The sequence below is a fragment of the Acomys minous genome (genome assembly GCF_964271855.1).
Source record: "Acomys minous genome assembly, chromosome: 3".
NCBI classification, from domain to species: Eukaryota; Metazoa; Chordata; class Mammalia; order Rodentia; family Muridae; genus Acomys; species Acomys minous.
The window spans coordinates 38,845,543-38,861,696 of NC_140485.1; positions in this window are offsets into that span (position 1 = coordinate 38,845,543).

Below are 16,154 nucleotides of genomic sequence, written 5' to 3' on the forward strand. Positions count from 1 at the left end.
GAAGCAGATGATAGGGTTATACTTTAGTACTAAACTGAGAAGTGTGCCACCAAATTTTAACCAATATACAAATGTATTCTGTTCTAATAGAGGGTCACAATGACTATGTTTATTGAATGAAGTATAAAACACAAGAGTCCTTTTAGTCCATTTTCAGTTGCCCATATTTATTATATGCTATTACAGAGCCAGCAACTTAGAAGGAGAATGAAGTTTGTTTTGGCTCACATTTTGGACCCAAGGTTGAGATGCTGCTCTTTCTGGCAGAATCACAAATTGGTGAAGTTTACAAGAAACAGGGAAAATGTGTGTCCTCTGGTCTCCTGATTTTTCTTCCATTTTAACCATGGGCCCTTTATTCTGTAGGGCTTTCTAGTCGTAACTACTTTGCTAAGGCGTCACCTCTAAGGACAATACTTGGTTTACATTTCCATACTCACAACACTTCACAATAGGAATTAAATTCCAATGTGGATTTTGAAAACAGCAAATCATGTTCAAGTCAAAGCAACTTTCCATGTTGTAAGAAATATGTGACCACTTGACTAGGGTAAGACACCGTCACAGGTGTAATGATTGTGTAACTAAGAATAGGTAGTAATATGGATGAAAGAGAACTTCATCTTATCAATATGTAAAATAATAAGATAGCAACAAGACAGTGAAACATGGACTAGAATAAAAAGGCAACTGAGACGCTTGGAGCTCTTTTCAAGTTCTGACTGAAGATAATGGGAGAAAGGTGCTTCTATATTTGGTTTTTGGTTTTGGTTTGTTGGTTGGTTGGTTTGGTTGGTTCATTGGTTGGTTGTCTTGCTTTTCTTTTTGAGACAGGGCCTCACTCTGTAACTCTGACTGGTTGAACTTGCTATGAAGACCAGGATGGCCTCAAATTCCCACGGATTCACCTGCCTCTGCCTTCATCTTCAGCGTTGGTATTAAAAGTGTGAATAACTGTGGCCAGGACTAAATGCATCCATATTTTAAAGAAATGTGCTGGGTGTGTGAACAGAAATGTTGAACAATAACAAGGGACCCATGCTACAAGGGCTATACTACTTACTCTATATTGAGCAGGATTTGAGATGAAAACTGAGTGTAGTGTGTGTGTGTGTGTGTGTGTGTGTGTGTGTGTGTGTGTGTCTGAGCCCTGGAAGATTCACTACATCAGACCTCTGAAGAAGCTAGTTAGCAGCTCTAAAGAACAGAATCCACAGAGCCCACCTGTACCAGTAACAACAATACTTCAGTGAATAGAAGGTCACTTTCCTGAGTCTCTTCCTTCCTGTCTATTCCAACCTCATGTCACTAACTGGGAAAGCAAAGAACACATGAGATGTCATACTGGAGAAGTCAAGGGGGCTTTGCCATTTCCTTAGTGTTAATTTGTAAAACTCTTGAGTCACATCACAGTGAGTAGGAGAAAAGGTTAAAGGTGTATGAGAGGTTGGATGTTGCTTTAGATTTATTTTTAATAATGGAAGATGGCATTAGTTTATTATTTCCCAGAAATGGCTAAGAAAGAAAGCTATGGACTTTGTTTGAGAGGACAGAGAACAGAGAGTCAGTAAAATGGCTGGAGGGCTGTGGGGGAAAACTGACCTTATTGTATCCTTGGCTTAGCTCATTAAACAAACAGACACAAGAAAGGTCAGAACAATAAATATTTTTGCTCATACTGTGACATAAAACCAAAGGGAAATACATGTGTGGTGCCATAATTGGGCGGTTTTCTTTTCTAATTTTACAGAACTTATTTTAAAATCAGAATTGATCTTCTACTTCGCTTAGTCCACTTCATGTAGTCCCCAAGTATATAAAACTGTGCTGCTTTTTAAAAGAAGATATTGAAAGTCCCTGTGGAGGAGAGCAGGAACCATGGGATTGAAATTCTGGGGGTCTTAGCATGCTGTAATCATCGGCAGAGAAGTGATGAAGATGTCTTCAGTACCTTTGCCACCCTAAAGTATCTGCCTGCCACTCTAAGAGACAAGACTCTACACCGTCGTCTTTGCTTTGCCTTGGCTTGTAGTAACTATTCTCAGGATTAAGTAGTCGTATAAACCCATCCCAGTCCACCATCCAGAAGGTGACCGTTTTGAAGGGAGGTGCCTAAGTTCTCACCTTTTAAAAATAACAGACTTTTCTAGGCTCCGGGCATCTAAAGACCTAAAAGGGCATTTTATTTACAGAATGTCATCTGTGTGCTAACTGGAAACTGTTTTCAGATATTAATAGACACCTCTGCAAAGCCTAGCTTTCTTGGTCATTGGGAAAAAAATCCACCTAAAGTTGATTACATTTCTGGAGACTTCTTTTTCCCCCTCTTTTTTCTAAAAGACACTCTTAACAGGTTTGTGGGGAAATCAAATAAAATAGTGTATTTAATTTGCCTAAAGACACTGGTGATTTGAATTCTTCAGCCTTTAGTTCAGTTTGTCTTTTCCCTAGCACAGTTTTTCCTCAAACATGCCACGCTACTCCTCTGTGCAAATTCACATGCTCCTCTAGACATAGGCAATATTATGCTTCCAGCTCTTTTCTTGATATTATCTTTCAGGTGTCAGCTTAAATGTTACCATCTTAGAAATTCGGTTCCTAATTTTCTATCTAATGGTGCTTCCTCTGTATATTTGTATAGCATAACCTTGCTTCTGTCTCTCATAGTGCTCCTCACAACCTAAGCATTTTGTCCATTTATTTTCCACCTTCTCCAAGGGGTTCCAAGATATTTGAGATACTCTTTTGTCCATCTTATTGACTGAAGTATTCAAAGTGCTGCAATTTATGGCATGCTTAAGTAGATACTGCATAAACATTGGTTGAATGAATGGCCTGAGTCCTCTGTGAATGAAACTCTCTAAGAAGCTTAGATTGAACATTCTGAAATGACCAAGCAGTGAAGAAATATAGTACAACTGTTCAACTATATTCTGTGATGATGCCATGGTAAAGCTCTATACAAGAAAGGACTCAGAGGATGGAACATTTACAAACAAAGGGAACCAAAAGCTGTAATTGTGCAAAGAGTAGTCTGGTGTTCTCTGATGCCAAACATGGCCCCTGTGAAAGCATGGAATGAATTCTCATCTGGCAGAGCATTTTCAGATCAGTTGAACTACACCAAGCCAAAGACCTGAGCACAAACTTAGTATGTGAACACTTTATCAGGGAAAGCTGGAATGATATTACAGGCCAAACACCAGTTTTTCCTGGTATTTACAGCAAACCCTGCAATTAATATTTTTCATCATAAAAATAATCAGAGACCCAGATGTCATTGTAGTGGGGCCATGATATACAAGTGGGAAAGAAAAAGACATTTTTTTTGGAGTGGCTGTGGCTGATGCACACTTATGCACACTTCTTCAGGATACTAGGGAAATTTAGTATGACAGTTGGCCCAAATCTTTAACAGCTGCTAATAGCATTTCTCCCCTGGATACTCAGAGTGATTATTCTAATTTAATTCCCTGATTCAAGAAGGCAAAATACTGCATTTTGCTTTGGAAGAATATACCACTTCTCCGGAGGATATGGCAGACTGGACAAAACATTTGATTCCTATTTTTCATTCCTTAGATTTAACACTTCTAAATTTAGAGTTAGATCTTGTCCAATAATCCATTCAGCTAGTCTATGTCTGTTTATTGATGACTTGAGCCTATTTACAATGTTGTTATTGAGAGGTATTTGCTAATTCCATAATTTTTCTTGGATTTTGATTGACTGATTTTCTTTGGTTTTGCCCACTTTCATGTTAGACAACTGCTGGTCTATTTTATTGGACAGGATAGCTTTCCTCCCAGACCACCTTATCTCCTCATTCCTTTCATGAAATTTACTCCTTCCTGCACTCATGTTTCTTCCTCCTCTGTGTAGTTCTCACTTAATTACATCTGTAGCACTATCTTGGTGGTCAAGCACTGCTTCAGCTTATGTTCATCTGGAAATATACTTATTTGTCTATAAAAATGTAAAGATATTACAGCAATCTTAACTGTTAATTATTTACTTTCTGGGCTTCAAATATATTGTTCCATTTTTTTTTTTTTTAGATTTGGGGGATTTTCTCCTATAAGTTTAATTGAAAACATCCCCTAGTCTTTTAACATGAAATTCTCCCTCTTGTATGCCCATAACATATATTTTGTCTTCTGATGCTATCCCAAAGATCTGTCATGTTCCTTTCCTGGGCTTTTTAAAATTTACCACTGACATTGACTGAGTTATAAGCTTTTCTACCTTATCTTCAAGCCGTGAAATACTATTCACTACATGTCCCAGGCTATTGGTTAGGCTTTCTATCATACTATGGCAAGTTGCTAACTAAACTCACACACAGAAAAAAGACATAAAGTAGGAAGGAAACCTATTGAGAAGAAAGGTGTCAGTTGGAGTGATTGTAGATGGAGGAGGGATATGGGGATGGCTACAACTTATTATATAATTGTATGAGACTGTCAAGTTATTAAAACTGGAAAAGTACAGTATAAACACTGGAGTAGATATTTCTCTAGGGATTATGTACAAAGGACCAGAAAGCTACTTTAAAAAAACCTTCAACAGTACTAATCACTAAGAAATGTAAATCAAAGGAAAATGAGATACATATACTTTATAACCATTACAGTGAACATTATAGAAACAAATAAACAAAACCCCCACCATGAAACAAATAAATAAATAACTGGTGTTGGCAACGATGTGAAGAAAATGAAAAACTTGTGTACTTTATATGGAAATGTAAACTTGTCCAGCCAGTGTAAGTCATGATGTGGAAGTTCCATAGAGAATTGAAAACAGAGTTTCAATGTGACCCAACAGTCCTACTTCTGAATAGATTTAAAAAAAACACTTGAGTTATTTGTATACCAGTTCTAATTTTTATATTATTCAAAAGTTTCAAGAGGTAAAATAATCTAAATATTAGTTGGTGGGTGAATAAATAAATAAAATGTGATGAACATGTCAAAATGCAAACTGGCCTTTGAAACAAGGGAAAGTGCATTAAAATTATCACAAATATCAGTAATGCCAAACAATAATAATTACTTGTTCAGGTGTCTGTGAATCAAGAATGTTCAAGTGACTCAGTTGGAAAGTTTCCATTTAAGGTCTTTCAACCTTAAATGGTAGGTGTTAGGTACCAGATGGGGTCACTTAGAGGTCTAACTGAGTTGGTAGATGTAATAAAGAGGCTCAGTGTCATAACTACCAAATAAATGATAACTGTTTTCAGGCAGCCTGTCCACCTGGGTCTCTCCTCAGAACACCTAAGTGTTTTCATAATATGGGAACTTACTTTTCTTCCTCACCCAGAACAAATGATCCAAGAGACCAAGGCCAAAACTTTCTCTGGTTTCATCATACAGATGGTGAAAATATAGCATTCCTTCTTCCATACTCTCTTGGTTACTCAGTTCTACCCTCTCTCACTGTGGGAAGAGGCCACACAAAGGTGTGTAGACTCAGATGTCGGGGTCACTAGGGGTCACCTTGAAGGATGGCTGCTACCATATTATCTTCTGTCTTACAAATGGAATCTTTTGAGAATTCTATTTTGAACTTGTCTCCCAAAACATGTAGATGCTCTCCATCCATACTTTTATTCCACATATGTATGTATATATGCATTTATATGTAAACATATATCCATATATTTGGTCAGTCGACTTGTTTCCTTGTTGCTGTGATGGAATACCTAACCAAATCAAATAACGGAGAGGATTTATTTTGGTGGGCAGTTTTAAGGTGCAATCCATCATTGTCAGAAAGGCACGTTGGTGCAAGCAGCTCTTGCTGTGAAAGGGAGAGTGTGAAGTGACTGCTCACATTGTAGCAACAGTCAGGAAGCACAGAAAGGTGCTTTCTGTAACTTTTCCATCTTAGTCAGGTTGGAACTGCAGCCCAGGGAATGGCGCTACACACATTCTTATAAGTTCTTCCTACTGCACTTAACTCTCTCAGGAAGTGCCCTCACAGTTACATTTAGAGGTTTGCTGATTCAAAGTACCATTAAGCTGACAGTCAAGATTATCCAATACATTCAGCATTCAGTCTCAAATGTATATGATGTTATAATCACCTGTTTATGGGCCTGACTTTTACATTAGACTCAGCACATTAAGAGCAGTATGCACTCCTTGTTTTTAAATGTAATGCTTTTGCAAATAAATAAATAAATAAATAAAAATGACTAAGGAGGGTGGGGGACAAGGCAATAAGGGAAAGAAGGAACAATCTTGATTAATTAGATGCCATTGTCACAATGCTCTGTGACACACAAGAGTTCTAATTCTATTAATTAGCAGATGATTAACAAAGAAAATATCTTCAGAGTGGCAGTTGGAACTGAGAAAGAAGTCAGCAAAGCCTTAATTTCCAGCCTGGGTGTTAAGGAATGTGTACACACTTTGGCAGCATCAATTTGCACTGCTCTAACAAGCATGTTTAATCATATTTCTGCCTAATTGTCTTTTGTGTCCTCTTTAGAAAGATCTTTTACTCACATATCCTGACATACAAGTAGGAGGAATGGAAGCCATAAAGTGGACTGTGGTCTTGCAGATGACAGAAGAGAAAGGTTTTCAATGCTAAAACTTTCCTAAAATCTCCATGTTTTTCTCAGCTGTAAACAGCCCTTGCTGAGAGGTCCAAAGTTGTTCAAAATGATTGCATTTTTTTCGTATGGCAATATTCCCTACCAAGAGAGAGTTATACACATAAATATATTGGTGATCCTTCATCTTTTTAAATTACACTACTGTTGTTCTGTCCTGGAGATGGATTCTATGGCTTTTGAACAAAATTCTTGTCTTGCTTTTAAATAATTGTTAGTTTGTGCAGGTCTTTCCATGGTACTATGAAAAAAATCATGTGTTACTTATGCTTATCATTGTGCCTTGTATGTAATAGACACATATCAAAGTTTATACTAGATGAATTAAACCATGTACTCAAAAGGCCATAATTATGATTGCATATTGACTTTTTCCTACCATGCACAATACTGATCGTGATCAAGAAACACAGTGAGCTGCCCTCGTGGGTCAGAACTGCAATACAATTTAGTTACATTTTAAGGGCATTCCTTCCTTAGTCCAACTATTCTTTGGGATTCCTTTCTCATTCAGGTAGAGTTTGACTCTGTCTTCAGAATTTGAAAATTCAGGATTCCTTATGCTTTGACCTGGGGAGGGGACCTGACATTCATCTATGGGGAGTAGGGTGCCACATAGCAAACTCTTACTTGGTACTTGTTTGATGTCAAACTCTGAGCTAAGATGCAAGCTAGCAGGGCTGGTAACATTAGGTCTGCTTTATGAGGCAAGGAGAGTGGATTTATGTATAGCGCCAGATGCCAGCATATCGTCCATTTTTCACGCTCCACCAAATTTGGGACGTAATGCTCCTAGCTGAGGAGGGTGGTTGACTAAACAGTTTATAGTAAGACCTCTTGGAAAAACAGAGGACCTTATCTTGAAGGCTGGTGGTGTCTCATTCAAAGTTATGTTCCCTTTCTTTGATCACCTATATTCAGTGACTGGTAAATACCGAAATATAAATTTGCAACCCCAGGGCCCAGACAAATCTACAAGGACATTCCTAATACTGGGCTCCGGGGAAGATCCCATGGGCCTCTATTGTGAATTCTTCAGCATCTACATCTACTTCTCCCTCTGCTCCACTCTTTTTATATACACAGCTTTTTCCTGAGGTGGTGCTCTGGAGTAGTTTCTTGTTTGTTTGTTTGTTTTTGTTTTTCTTGTTTTGTTTTTGTTTTTTGTTTTTCCTTTCCTTTTCTTTTTTAAAATATATTTCATTAATTTATTTATATTACATCTCAATTGTTATCCCATCCCTTGTATCTTCCCATTTCTCCCTCTCTCCCATTTCTCTTTACTCCCCTCCCCTATGACTGTGACTGAGGGGGGCTTCCTCCCCCTGTATATGTTCATAGGGTATCAAGTCTCTTCTTAGTAGCCTGCTGTCCTTCCTCTGAGTGCCACCAGGTCTCCCCCTCCAGGGGACATGGTCAAATATGGGGCACCAGAGTTTGTGTGAAAGTCAGATCCTTTTCTTTTCTTAAAGAGAAAGTAGCACTGGCTGTCAGGAACTTGCTGTGTAGACCAGGCTGGCCTCAAACTCAGATTTGTCTGCCTCTGCCTCCTGAGTACTGAAATTAAGGGCATGTGCCACCACCACCGGAAAGCCCAGTAATCATTACAAAATTACCTCTACGGAGTCACCGTAGTTAGGTTCCCTGTTGTGTGATAGACTCATGAAAATACATACTAGTTTTGTGCTTCATGTAAGCTATATATATATTTTAAAAGAAATTCCAATTCATCCAAAAATTCAGAGTTAACACTGATATGGCATAATCTACCCACCAATAAAAATATAATCCACCTATTTAGCACCTATCACCCTAAAATGAAGCACTAGAACGTGGCACTGAAGGGCCCGTATTGGAATTCAGGACTTTTGAGTGTAAATTATTTCCAATGTGTGAAGGGCAACAGGTTTAATTATTTTTCAGACTGCAAGTACTGTAAAAAGAAACTGTATTTCCATTCTTTGGGAAGACAACTTCTGAAAACACTTGTGTTACATTTGCATGAAGGTTCTCTCATCATATACTTCCAAAGCACTTATATTAAAACTATTTAACCTATCTATTTATTGTGTTAGGGACTAAATCTGGGTTTCACACAGCTCACTGAACTACATCTCTGAACCTAGTTGGCTTTAAAAATGTTTTTAGCTGCTTGACAGTTTCATACACATATACAATAAATTTAGTTATTTTTTTTTCCTCACACAAATTTCCCCTTTCATTCCCTCACTCTGATAATGGAACCTATCTTCTAAACTTCCATGTATTCTTTGCATATGTTACCCCTGAGGTTTTTTAGGGTTTCTTACCTTAGCATTGGTCAGAGAAAACTTACTAGAACATGGTCAACATATCAGCAGCTACACCACTGAAGAAAATGTATCCTCATCCTGCTTCTTCAACAACCATTGAGGATAATAGTCTATCAGGCTTACTTTTTTTTAAAATCTATTTTTATTTATTTTTTCCTCCTTTATTAATTTATTCTTGTTACATCTCAATGGTTATCCCATCCCTTGTTTCCTCCCATTCTTCCCTCCCTCCCAATTTCCCCTTATTCCCCTCCCCTATGACTGTTCCTGAGGGGGATTACCTCCCCCTCTATATGATCATAGGGTATCAAGTCTCTTCTTCGTAACGTGCTTAGCTCAGTGGTTTGAGCATCTGGTTTCAGTCCATGGTGTCACAGGCTTACTTTTTGATACAGGGTTTTTCTGTGTAACAGCCCTAGCTGTCCTGGACTCACTTTGTGGATCCAGGCTGGCCTCCGACTTACAGAGATCCACCTGCCTCTGCTTCCTGAGTGCTGGGATTAAAGATGTGGACCACCGTGCACAGCTCCCAGGTTTACTTTTTTAACAATTTTTTTCATACTATGTTAAAACCACATAATTTTCAAGTAGTTAATATAAATCTTACTTTGTTTCATAAATTTTTTATCAACTAAGAATTCTGTATATTAAGTATTAACATATCCCAATTAAACATCAAAATGAACCTATTTATTTATAATAAATAGATTATATAGAATTTTTAAATTACATATAATTAATTTACATTTTTATTACATATAATCTTCATAAACATAGGTATATAAAAACCCACAGTGGTTATAAGGCATTCTGAAAGCCCTTTTCTAAATGTTTCTTGGTTCAATATGATCAGAGAGAATGACAAATTGCTATGTTTCTCAAATTACTTGGCAAGAAGGTGCCTCAAGTTCTAAGCTAAATATTTGGGTAATACAGCATAGAGAGTAAAAATTGCTTGAGCTTTTAAGATAGGACATAAAACCAAGGAAATTCCTGCAGTTAAATATTTTTACCTCATATTAAATCATCTTTTCTTCTTCCCCTTCCCAAGATTTTCCTTCTGTAAAAAAAAAAAATCTAGAATTACCACACAGATTTGGCTGCATGGAGGTGATCACAACTTCCACAACTTCTTATGGCTTCTCAGCCATTATCTACTAACAGGTTCTGTTTGTAGATTGCATAAATCAAGACTCATTCCTCTTCTGTAGCGGTGACGTCCCAAACAACTTCGTTGGTCCAGCCTCCACTTAAAGCCTCATAATGCTTTTAGGATTGAGCTCATATGGCTATCCTCAAAGTCATCAACAGGGAGGAAAAACAGAATATGTAGGATCAACCTCCCACTTAGACATGAGCTATGGAACTACACACATGAACAACAAGCTGGCTAGTTATACATTCACATGGGTGCTTTCTGGGAAATTAGAGGATATCTGATATGGATAAAGTGAGAAAGTTTGAACTATTTAAATTTACCACTTGCTTTGAGCTGTGTTCTTCCCACTTGTCAGGCTCAAGGGTTACCTACTTTCCTAACATTTCTTTCTTCAGCATTCTTGCTTAGTAGGCTTTTTAGAACCAGGGGGTTTATATTAACCAGATGAGTGAGGATGTATGAGAGCAAAGTTTTATCTTTCCTTGTGGGTGGACTTGGTTAAGGAAATAAAAATGCTCGTTAAATTTAGAAGGCTCTTATAATGCTTACTAACCACAACAATGTGTTTTCAGAACACTAAAATGGGAAGACAAGCATATTTCCCCTAAGCATCTACACTGAAGATTGAACTGAACAGAATTGAAAACACTTGAGAGCAGTGACTTGCTTGAAGTCCTATTAGCTGCAAGATTTCAAATGGACCAGGGGCATAAAATCTATGTAAAGAATAAAAATTAGTGTATGTGAACAGCTGTCAAGAGGAAATCACTGCCAATGCATGTTTTAAAAATAGCTACAAGTTTTCATTAGAATATAGATTTTTAACTTGGCATCTATTTCTGCAAATAAATGACATGCCCAGTTGTGCATGTTTTCATTTTAATGTTGACAAAAAGTCTAGTGATTTTGGTGAATGCAAGACAGCCACATTTGAAGATTCAGTGTAATGAAATCCCAAGTTAAGGAATTGATTACCTTTCCTGGAATGACTACTTTCCATGAATGACAATCGGGTGACTAATATTACATCTAGAAAAATCAGCCTGAGATATTCTCTTATGACCCTTAAAGGTCATTTTCGCCACTAAACCCCCTGAAGGGAGAATCTCTTGTATCATAATTTGAATGAGAAGAAATCTTCCCCGTCCTCTTTTATTTTCCGGATTTATGTGTTTATTTTTCTTTCTGTTGACCATGCTGTCTTCGTCTCTGCCCTTTTATTGAGCAATTGTTTTGGTAATTCCAGTCTCAAGTACTTACTTACTTTTCTAATAATTTTCTTTCAATAAATATTAGAAGCAGCCATACCAGTGAAACACATACAAAATAGACAATACCACACATGGAGATAAATAGCTGAATCCACTCAGGATGTCCTACAAGCTTACACTTGACCTTTCCAGGACCAAGAGGGAAGCTCTTTTTTCCACTATGGTTTGAATGTGAAATGTACTCCAAAGCTCCTGTGTTTGGATACTTGCTCCCAGCTGGTGGCAGTTTGGAATTTGTAGTGGGTGGAGCCTTGCTGGATGACGTGGATCACTGTGTGTGGAAGGAGTATTGAGGTTTTAGAGCTTTTCTCCCACCTCTTGCTATTCACCTTCTGTTTCCTGAGCGTGGCTGCAACGTGACCAGACAGCTTCCTGCTCCTCCTACCGTGCCTTTGCTGCCTGTATCCATGGTTTCACCAACATGGTAGCCTGTGTCCTTCTGCAGCTGTGAACCTAAATACCCTTTCTCCTTTTAGTTGCTAATAACCACAGATAAAAGAAAGGTATAGCAACAGAAAAAGCAGTTAAGAGATTTGTGTATCACAAAGACAATAATCCTCATTCTGGATGCCTAAGAGACAGGAGAAAAAATCCAGATCCTTTATAACTCATACACTTTTGAGGATCAATTACTCTTGTAGAAAATAACCTAAAATTTCTTAGAGAAGCCACTGCTACCTTACTTCTTTTAAATAATTTAAGTAAATTTAAGTAATTAAATTTAAGTAATTTAAAGCTATGATGTTCCTAATAATTTAATCTATTTTTCCCTTTGTGACTATGAAATAAACATATATGACTCTTGCCAAGAAACATCTAGTTCATCTGCATGAAGCCTTCCCACGCCTACTCAAAAATGCATAGGTAGTACCTGCAGGACCCTTAAGAAGTACTCTTTTGTTGTTGTTTTGTTTTGTTTTATTTTTGAGACACTGTTTCTCCATGTAGTCTTGGCTGTCCTGGACTCACTTTAGGAACAAGGCTGGCCTCGAACTCACAGAGATCTGCCTGCCTCTGTCTCTCTGAGTGTTGGAATTAAAGGAATGCACACAAAAAAATGGGAATAGATTTGATTCTTTGCCTTGTTTTAAGGAACATCACCATTATATAATAGCTAACCACAGCATAACTTAGAATGTAATTCTTTATTCATTTCTTTATCTCAATAACAGCAATGAGTTACTTTAAACTGTAGAGGCTATTTCTGAAAATTATGCTTCCTTACAAGAAAGATTATCCTTTCTTTTAGCCTAGATTGATCTTGTTCACGTCTTATTTTAGCCAAAGTAATCCTAGTCACCAATCCCCAACCCAATTTTAGCCTTTAGTACTTCTTTGTACTTCAGAACACGGCTGCTCTGACAAGGGATCAAATCCAAAGACCTTCTAGGTCTATGTGATCTGGCTGGACTACAAACACACCTTTAATCCAAAAGACAGAGGCAAACAGATCTGACTTCAAGGCTAGCCTGATGCAAAGCAAGTTTCGGGTAAGGAAAAGCTTAGGTCCAGGCATGATGGTACATGCCTTGTAGAAGGAAGCAGAAATACCCATGTTTGAAAATGATGCCTAATTGAGTGACAGAGAAGGTGACAAGTCAGAACATGATTTGATAGAATAGGATATACCCAACTCTCACAAGAAGACAAAGAAAAGGGAAACTACTTTAGGAGTAATTCAGAGAGAGAGAGAGAGAGAGAGAGAGAGAGAGAGAGAGAGAGAGAGAGAGAAGGCAGTTTTACTAGGACAGTAATAGGCAGGTTGCAGAGAGAGAGTACTCAGGTCAAGACTAGATGAGCCAGAGAATGAGGAGCCAGAAGATTAGAGCAGATTGCTGGAGTTAGCTTGAGGCCAAGAAGAGCAACTCAGGGGCCAAAAGAGAAGCAGATTGAATAAGTCAGCTGGGAGAGGAGTTTGCGCCAGAACAGGTGAGTTAAATTAGCCAGCCCAGAGCTCAGTAAGAACAAGAAAGGGTGAGCTTATTAAGCAGTGCGTCTCAGAGGCTGAAAACGTTCTGGACCTAGGTTAGAATGTACAGAGGCTACAAGCTTCCAGGACTAGTCCTAGGTTATTAGACAGAGGCAGTAAGCCTCTGAGACAACAACTGTAACTGGCGAATAAAAGTTCCTTTTATAATTCTTAACTGTATTCAAGATCCTTAGTACTTACTCATTAACTCACCATGCCACCTCTCTGAAGCCATCCCATCTTGAGGTTTGAGGACACTCAATTATTTGTCATTTCTTGAAACTAGACATTTGCCCTGCCTGGATTTTTTTTCTTCCTCATTACCAATTTTTTTTTTCATTAAAGATTTATTTAAATGGTACTGTAAGATATAGGAACAAACCAAAGTGTTTCTTCCTACATTCTACTCTTATACAATCACTCAACACTGATGACTCAAAATATGTGGGGCTTTCTTTTCTAAAGAATTCTGCATTTCTCCAGTGGACGTGAGCTTGATGACTCCAATTCCATTCAATCACGACATTGCCTGTAAATACCCTCAGCTCTAGCAGTTTGAAGGATTGTGTCCTCCTGCCACATGATTTCTCACTACTTTAAGGGTCAGTTACAATGCAAATTAAAAAACAAAGGTTCTGGGTAGGGGTTTAAGGTTTACCGCCTGTATTGTCCTTGTCTGGTGCCTAGTTTGAGTGGGACCCCTGTGCCCAAATCTGCCTATCATAATGTTCTATTTGTAGGCTTCTAGGACCCTCTGGGTCCTACTACTTTGCCTTTCTCCCATGAATCTCACATCTAGAGTCCCACTAGTATGTCCTCTCTTTTGTCTCTGTTTCCTGTTAAGTGAAGGCTTTCGTGGGACATGCCCGTTGGGCTAATATGCAGATATAAGACAATGGACAGAACACTCTCCACAGTAGAGTGGAGAGTGGGATATTACTTTCTCACACACTCTGGTGCCTCACCTCTGACCATATCCCCTGGACGGGGAGACCTGATGGCACTCAGAGGAAGGACAGCAGGTTACCAAGAAGAGACTTGATACCCTATGATCATATAGAGGGGGAGGTAATCCCCCTCAGGAACTGTCATAGGGGAGGGGGATAAGGGGAAAATGGGAGGGAGGGAAGAATGGGAGGATACAAGGGATGGGATAACCAATGAGATGTAAGAAGAATAAATTAATAAAAAAAAATAAAAAACAAAAAAAACAAAGGTTCCCAAAGCATCTTTCTTTCAGTGAGATATTTTGCCAAAGGAACCCAGAGAACTCAGGGATAACAATGTTTACTGACTCATTCCTACAAGTTATAATTAAAGACAGAGATGAACAGTCATGTGAAAAGCCACATACAACAAGGTCTGACATTGTTCGGAATATAGAAACTTCAGTCTCTTTGGGAAAGGATTGTAACTCCTGGCAAACACATATGTTCACAAACACAGAATCCTTCCAGATCCACTCCTTTTAGTATTTTATTGAACCTTCATTACAGAGCTGAGACTGGTTAAACCTCCAGTGGGAGGTCAACTTGACCTTCAACTGCTTTTCGCTCTCCAAAGGCTGCAAGTGGAGTGAGGCTGAGAGGCTGAAGCTATCAGCACACACTCCCAGCTGACTATAGTCTCACTAATGTAAAGCAGTCTGTAAGATGGCTCAGGTGGTCAAATGCTTGCTATCTAAGCCTGAAGACTTGAGTTTGATCCAGGATACCGCAGTGAAAGTAGAGAACGAGTTTTTGAAAGCTGGCTTCCACGTGGGCATACACAACACACACACACACACACAGACACACACACACACAAAATGAAAAAGACAACTTAAAGACAAACTCAAAAACTATAACCCACGAAACCAAAAGGGTGACAAAACCCTGACTCCAGAGATTCTGTAGAGTTTCAGGATCCATGTCAGGAAGCAGGGATAATGTCCATATGCACTTCAGCATATGATAGAATCTTCTCCTGGTAGCTTCTAGGCTAAGTTCTCTTTCTGTGTGTGCTCTTGAAGCTGTTGGATACAGAACTATGACTTTTGTTACATTTTGTCATCAAATATCTGTATTGGCAGGATATAGTGCAACTTGTACTTTGAAGATTTCCAGGAAAGTCAGAATGAGGCTTTATGGAGAGGTTCAACAGAATTGACATAAGTGGTAGTCACAGTAGATCCAGTCATCTTGAAACCATGGGGATGCCATGAAATACTCTTATTTTCCATGCAGAGAAACTGAGATCCAAAAAGAGGTAAGTCATCACCGTGTTAACCACAAAAAGTCCCCATGGTTCAGGTGTTAAAAACAAAGTATATATTTTATAAAGGGAAAGATGTAGGCGCCTTGTACTGCATAACACAGTAGTAGCTAAGTACTGCATATGACTACCTCATACAGCAGTGTGGCTGGTGTGGACTAGGTGTTCCTCTGCCCTAAACAAATAACATTACCATATGGCCCAATTATTCTAAGAATGCTACACTCTTAGGCATGTATCATTCAATATCCTCTCATGCAGATATTTGTATATCCATATTCATTGCTGTACTAAGCACAATAGCTAGGAAATGAAAGCAGTCTAGATGTTCATCAGTTGATGAATAGACAATAAAAATGTGCTGCATGTAAACAATGGTACTTTATTCCACTGTGAAAAATAAATAAATATGCAACTCCTCACCAGCCTGGCCCATCTGGGACACAGCCAGGGAAACAGCAGCAGAAGCCCTTGGGCCACCAAAACAGCTTTGAGATTAGATCTTTCTCCACCAACTCCTCTCTGACCTGGCCCATCTGATACACAGAGAGTGAACCAGCAAAGATAA